The sequence below is a fragment of the Petaurus breviceps genome, unplaced genomic scaffold, assembly GCF_028583685.1.
Source record: "Petaurus breviceps papuanus isolate PSGF00001 unplaced genomic scaffold, PetGlider_PUasm1.0 90760, whole genome shotgun sequence".
Taxonomy (NCBI): domain Eukaryota; kingdom Metazoa; phylum Chordata; class Mammalia; order Diprotodontia; family Petauridae; genus Petaurus; species Petaurus breviceps.
In genome coordinates, this window is record NW_027187338.1 from 3,855,804 (window position 1) to 3,863,406 (window position 7,603).

Consider the following 7,603-nt stretch of genomic DNA (forward strand, 5'->3'; position numbering starts at 1 on the left):
GGAGAAGAGGAGATAGAGTAGGAGGCTGGAGAGGAGAGAGGATGAGGGGAGAGGAAAGGAGGAAAGGGGAGAAGATTTAGAGGAGGGGATAGGATGGGAGGGAAGAGGAGGAGAGGGATAGAAAGGGGAGAGAAGGAAGAAGAGTAGAGGTGGAGAAGGGAGAGTAAAAGGGAGAGGGTGGGGAAGGGAAAGGAGAGGAATGGAGTGGAGGGGAGAAGAGAAGAAGGGAAGGAAAGGGAGGAGAAAGGGGAGGAGGGCAAGGCTCAAGTGAGAGCCCTCCTTCCTTCCCCTCTTTTCCTCTCCTCTTCCTTCTCAGCCCCCGCCCACTTCTCGGTGGCCCCGAGTTTCCCTCGGCCCCTCCCATCTCCGCTCCAGATGTTCCTCCAGCACCTCCCGCAAATCAAACAAACAAATGAAAAATTAAAGTCATTGTTACCCAGAGACTGCACCCGGGCGGCTGCGCCTCTGGCCGCCGCAGACCGTATTTCTAACGCCCCCTGCAGCAGCCCGTCCAGCAGGAGCAGATGGCGGACGGCTGGGATGCACTGCCTTACCTACCCGCGGGCGGGCGGGGGGCTGGGCAGGCGGCCATAGCGGAGCGAGTTGGGGCGGGAGGAGGGAGGGAGAGAGAGAAGGAAATGTGTCACTTTGGAAAGTTATTCTCGACTTGCGAGCAGACGGCTGCATTTCACGGTAGCGCATCCCGCCCCCCCCCCCGCCCCCCCACATCCCCCCATCCCATCGCTCATTCTCTTCCAGCAGAGAAGCCATTTACCCGCAGGTTCTGAGTCTGTTGGATGTATGCGCAGTGCCCCCCGCCCCCACCTCTGCTGCTTCCCCAGCACTCGCGTTTCCTTGTTGGGCGAGGATGGGCACCTGTTTCTGTGCAATTTGCAAATAAAATGTATGCGTTCACCTATCGAGGAACTCCCAGAGCTCCCGAGCTCTGCTTGGGCAGGGAAATCCTAGAATGTCAGATCTGGGGGAGACTTTGGAGTTTTAAAAGGATACACTAATTAGATCATGAAAGGACAACGGAAGATGGAACGTCAGAGCCGGGAGGGCCCTTAGAACACAGAATGCCAGAGGCGGGAGGGATCCTAGAACACAGAATGTCAGAGCTGGGAGGGCCCTTAGAACACAGAATGTCAGAGCAGAGCAAAAGATGTCAGAGCTGGAAGCGGCCTTGAGACATAGAATATAGACTGTTAGGGCTGGAAGGGACTGTTAGACACAGTATGTTTAGAGTATTAGGGGCTGTGGTTTATAAAACATAGAATGTCAGAATTGGAAGGGACATTTGAAACCATCTTGTCAAGAATCTCATCTTGCAAAGGAGGAAACTGAGCCCAGGGAGGAAAAGACTTGCTCAAGGTCACACAGCTAACAGGGACAAGAACTCCTGTCTTTAGTGCAGCAGCCGTCTCTGATAGATCTGGATATTAGACTATCCTTAGATACTCTATACTACTGCTGCTAACCTCAGTCGTTTCGCTTTTTGGGAGAAATAATGAGAGAAGAGAGAAAGGGGGAGGAGAAAGAAAGAAACAGAGGGAGAGAAAGAGAGACAGAGACAGAGACACACACAGACAGAGATACAGACAGATCCAGACCACGCCCCCCAACCCTAACACACACACACACACACACACACACACACACACACACACACACACACGGGAGATGTGGGGGCTGTGTCTTCTGTCCCCAGACTAGTGCAGCCTACATGGAATTCTCTCATCTGAATTCTTCGTGGACCAGAACAAGTAATTCGAAATGAAAAGCCATAAAATAGTGTCAGGGGGCCCCAGTAATTGCTATTCTCTCGGTTGTAGTAAACAGCTCTGCTGAGAGGGTTCTGTAAATCCTGGTTCCCCACAGGTGTGAGGCTGATGGAGGGCTGGAGCAGGGAGGCACCAAATACTTGCCAGGTTTTTTGGTGAAGCCTCACTGGGCTCAGGAATGGTGTGGACTGAGAGCACCATCAGTTCAATTCTGCCGGAATTGAACTCTCTCACAAGCTGTGAAAGTGACTAAGATAGCAACCCAGATCCATGGAAAATGTACTTCTCTGGTCCTAGAGCTGGATTAAATGCCTTCTGCCCAGCTGTTTCTATCGCCTTGATGGCTAGATGTTTCGTTAGCTGACTCAGAGACTTCGTGCAATTGTGTGCCCCTTTGGCTGTGTGTGTGTGTGTGTGTGTTGTGTACCTCTGTGAGTCCTAAGTACAAAGCTCAGTACATCATCTTTGATTCCTTGTCACTAGGGTCAGAAACATCTGTTTAGGAACTTCTCCCACATTCCTTCTCTTCCCATAAACCTTCTCCTCTCCTAATTTCTTTCTTCCAACATCCCCTCTCTCCCATAAACCTCTGTTCCATCTTCTGTCTCCCCTCAAACCTTCTTTCCCCTCACATTACTCCTCCTTTCTCATTCCCTCTCTACCCTTATACCCCTTCTCCTTTCTCATCCCTATCCCATACACACCTACACAGCTGTGCATAGGCTGCAGGTTACAAGTCAGCTAACCAAACATATTGCCACTGTGGCAGCAGAAACAGCTGGGTAGAATATAGTACTGGGGCCATATAAGTGTACTTTTCCAGGGGACTATCATGTTACCTTATTTCCTCTCTTCTCCAAACCCTATTCTGTAATAGCCCTTTCCTGTACCTTTTCTTCAGTTCCCTCTCCTTTCCCATTCCTTCTCCAACAAGCCTTTTTTCTCTCTTAGCCCCTCTCTTCCCACATCCCTCTCCTCCTATAGGCCTTCCTCTTCTCCCATCCTCTCCAACACATCCTCCTGCTGCTCTCCTTGTCTCTCCTTTCCATTCATTCTCCTCCCGTATCACCTTTCCTCTTTCTCCCCCCTCCATTTCTATTCCTCTCTCCTCTCCTATATCTCCTTTCTTCACCTTTTTCCCCCACAATCCCATTTCTTTTTTCATGCTCTCTTTTCTCATCCTTCTTCTATTCTCATCTCTCTCCTCTCCCTTTCATTCCTCCCCTTTTCCTATCTTCCTTCCCTCTCTCACGCCTCTCCTTTCCTTTCCCTTCCTTCCCCACAACCTCTTTCATCGCTGTCCTCTCCTCATCCATCTTATCCTTCCCTTTCCTCTCCCATCCCTCCCTCTCTTTCATCCTTTCCTCTTACCCCTCCCATATTTTCCTTTTCCTCTCTCATCACTTTTCTCTCCTTTTCTTCATACAATTCTTTCCCCTCCCATTTTCTTTCTTCTTCTGTTTCCATCTCTTCTCACCCCACATTCCATATTCTCTCTCCTCTTTTTATCTCCACTGCTATCCCTTCTTTTATTCCACATCTCCTTTCTTCCTAATCCCCTTTCATGGACCCTCAGAATTGCAAGGGACCTCAGAATCTGAACTGGAATATTTTTGGTACCTTTGCCAAATTAGTGATCATCCTGCCACCCCTTCAAGAGTTCATATGAAAATGAACTTGCTGCATTCTGATCTATCAATCAAAACACAGTTATTAGATACCTATTAATAGTGTTTGCCCGGTACCATGCTAGGTTCTGGAATATAAAGACAAAAGTGAAACAGTTCCTACTCTCAAAAGCTCAGTTTATTGGGGGAAAACATATACACATGCATATATGTACATAAATGTATGTGTATATATATATATTCACATATGTATATTTACATATATACGTATAATAAAGGTAATGGGTGGAGGACATCTGGTCAAGTGGGGAGAGTCTTTTAAGCAGGTGCAGATATTCCTTGTAGGCTATCCCCAAGTTTCAACGTGGTTCCTTGAACTGGAACCAGAGGGGCATCTAGGTGGCACAGTGAATAGAGCACTGGCCCTGGAGTCAGGAGGACCTGAGTTCAAGTCCAGCCTCAGACACTTAACACTTACTAGCCCTGTGACCTTGAGCAAGTCACTCAACCCCAATTATCCTGCCTTCCCCCCTCCAAAAAAGCAAAAAAAAAATCTTTTTTATAGAACTGGAACCTGGCAGTGAATATCTATGGATACTAGAAGGAGTGGGTCCTTTTGTCCAATCCCCCTCATCACATACATATAAGGTAATATTTTAAATGGAAGGATACTAGTAGCTTGGAGGATTAAGAAAGGTTTCATATAGAAGGCAGCAACTGAGCCAAGTCTTAAAGGAAAGAGGAGACTCCTAGAGGCTAAGGTCAGGATGCTATGCAGTAAGAAGGTCAGTTTGGCTGGACCATAGAGCTAGGCAAGGAGAGTAAGGTATACTTAGTCTGGAAAGGGAGGCTGGGGACAAAGAGTCTTAAATGCTAAATAGAAGAGTTTATATTTGGTCCTAGAGGTAATGAGTCATTGGAGTTTATCTAATGTTGTTGGATATTTACTGAATAGAGGAACGATGTGGTCAGACCCATGCTTTAGGAGTAGCACCTATGTATTCCACACACCAATATTCCATCATCTGTCTCTTTGCCTTCATACTTGATGGCCCCTGCCTGTATTGTATAATGGCCTCCCCCGATTTCCTTCAAGACTCAGATAAAGCACTACCTTCTTCATGGAACCTTTCCCAATCCCCCAAGGCACTGCTGTTTTGAAAACGATGGGAGACTGGATGCAGGTTGACAAACTACAAGGCCTTAGAACAGTCTAGGAGAGAAGTGATAAAAGGCTGGGAATAGGATTGTGGCCATGTGAACAGAAAAAGGAGATAGGGTGTGAGCGATGTCCTGGAGATGGAAAAATCGAGCTTTGGCAGGATTAGAAAGAGCAAGGAGTTGAAGGTAATACCTGCGGGGGTGAATGGGCCCCAGAGGCAGCCTATCCAACTTTCATTTACTTTCATTGGTAGGAAACCCTTTATCCTGTTAAGACCTCAGCAATGGCTCTGCCACTTTCACCCTTTGCTTTCAGCTGGACCCTCTGGGATGAAGCAGGAGAAAACAGATCCCCTCTTCTATAAGACAGTCCTTTCAAATATCTGAAGACAGAGAACATACCCCTGCTAAGTCTTCTTGTCTCTAGGCTTGGCTCACTCTTCCCACTTCTTTCAGTCCAACCCCATGTGGCATGGTTTCTACTCCCTCCAGCATTCTGTTCGCCCTTCCCTTCACGGGCTCCAATTTGTCAATGTCTTTTCTAAAATGGATCTCCTTTAACTGAACCCAGTACGCCAGATGTGTGGTACAATGGAAAAAAGCTCCCTTCCCCCCAAAAAAATCCAACTCCCCACTCCCACTCCAAATACTAGATCTGGAGTCAGAGACTTGGAATTGCAGACTTGACTTAGTATTTCTGTAGACTTGATCAAATCACTTGCCGTCCTTGGGCCCCAGTTCCCTCAAAAGTAAACCAAGGGGGTTGGATTAGTTGATCTCTAAGGTCTCTTCCAACTTTAAATCTATGAACCTGTATAGATAATCTGACCATGGCAGAACACAACAAGACTCTCTTCTACTCACCCCCACTCTGCTCTGGTTCCTATGCTCCCAATAATGAAACCCAGACATTGTTTTTTTGGCTTCTGTATTGTATTGTATGGTAGGGGCAGGGTACTGGAGAGGTATTGATTTCCAAAATCTTTTAAAACTGGCATGATTCACCAGATGGGAGAGATCTTAAAGGTTATCCCTTCCAACACCTTTATTTTACAGGAGGAAAATGAGTAGTAGGGAGAAATAACTCAGATTAAGTGACTTATCCAAGTTCACTTAGTTAATAAGAGTTAACAATGGGAATTGATATGAGGGTCTCTAACTCCAAATCCAAAACTCTTTCCCTGTACCATAGCTGCCCTTGTCCCTACAGAATAGCATTAGGAAAATAAATCTGCTTCTTCCATTCCCTGTCAACTAAAAGTGGTTTTGTATTATCTAGTATTTCAGGGGTTAGCAGGCATCCTGTATTTAACACAGGGGAGCTGGCTCCAGGTTGGGATATAGGGTTGACTGTTTGGAGTCTATAGGGATGAAAACAAGAAAATGGACAATCAGGGGAGTAGTTCCTAGGCCAGGGAGGGAACTGGGTTCCCAAATATGGCAATACTTTTAGCTAAGTGGCTGGCTAACCATAGCCCTCCCCTGTCCTGCCATTTTAGACCCCTCCTTGCCGAGGGAGGCAGCCCAGCCAGAGAACCCTGCATTATACATTACAGCAGTGGAGGCTTGGGCTTGGGCTCCATAGAAGCTGCCTACTTATTTACATGAATATAAATTAACCACTTTGATCTCTGGTAGTTAATAAAACAACTAAGTGGGGGAGCATCCAGAAAGGGCCAGTGTGGGGAGAAACCTTTTGATGAGCAAACCTGGGCAGTGGGAAGATAGGCTGGGGGCAGGCGGAAAAGGACCGAGACTTCAGTAATTGCAGGAACAAATTGGGCTTCTTGCCTTGGCCTTGCTGAGACCTTTGAAGTTGTTCCTGTAACAAGGGTTGAACAAAAGCAAACACAGAATCCTGCAAAGAAGGGAGACTGAGAGTCCTAGAGGAACCCAGAGACTTGGATTTCCAATTTGGCTCTGCTCACTCACTCAGCTTGTGAATATGGATCGTTAGTCAAGTCAGAGCTCAGAGATGCAGAGCCAGAGGTGACCTCAGAGGTCCTCTAGTCCAGTCCCTTCTGAGGCTCCATCGTCAGTGCTGGGATCAGCCAATGCCATTATTTTACAGGTGGAGAAACTGAGGCTGAATGATGTTAAGTAACTTGCCTAAGCTGAGGTTGACGTTCAGGTCCCCTGGCTTCAAATCTAGTGATTCATCTTTTCTTGCCATTCATTGTTTTGCTCTTCTCCGGTTGTTTCTCTGGTCAAGGACCTATTGCCAGTAGAATAAAGTCCAAACTTCTTAGCTCTTTGTGGTCCTTTGTTACCATTGCCCTTTCTCCTCCCTTCACTGCCTCTCCTCCCTTGTCTAGAATATGCTCCTTCCTCATCTCTACCAGTGAAAATCTTTTTTTTCCCCCAAGGTTCAGCTAATGTATTCCCTTCTCTATGAAACCTTCCCTTCCCTTCCCAAGGTGAAGTGCAGTTCCGCCTCCTAAGATTGTACCATAGAACTTTACCTGGCTTTTTTTGCCCTTAGTGCATTCTTCCATATTTCATACTTATTTGTGTAAATGTTTACCCCTCCCCCCAGGAGATTTCAGATTTTAAGCTCCTTTGGGGGAGAGGCTGCATGGTCTTCTCCATCAGAACCAAGAACAGTGGAACAGTTATCTGATGCTCAGAACATCCATGCTGCAGTAGGTGCTTCTAGGGACAACTGCCTCTTTTTTCCCTCTGCCTCTTTTCTAGTTCATTGCACATATCGATTGGCCCAGCCAACAATAATTAATTAATAAATGGAAGCCTCTTGGTCCCTGCCAGCCTTGGGCTGTTTGCTGGGCAGGTGAGGGAGGTGGGCAGGGGAAGGAGAGAGGGGGATGGAGAGTGGAGGCTGATAAGGTTTCCACTCCCTTCTTTCTAATCAATGGTAACTGAATTCCTTGACCTAATAGATTGCTGTCATTTTAATTGGAACAGAGACTGTGGGCTGTAAAACTGCCAATCAGGTTCTCCTGAACCCCATATACTGGCTTCCCTTCCCCAGCCTGCTCCCCAGCACAGGTGACATTAATATTCTGAAGGCAG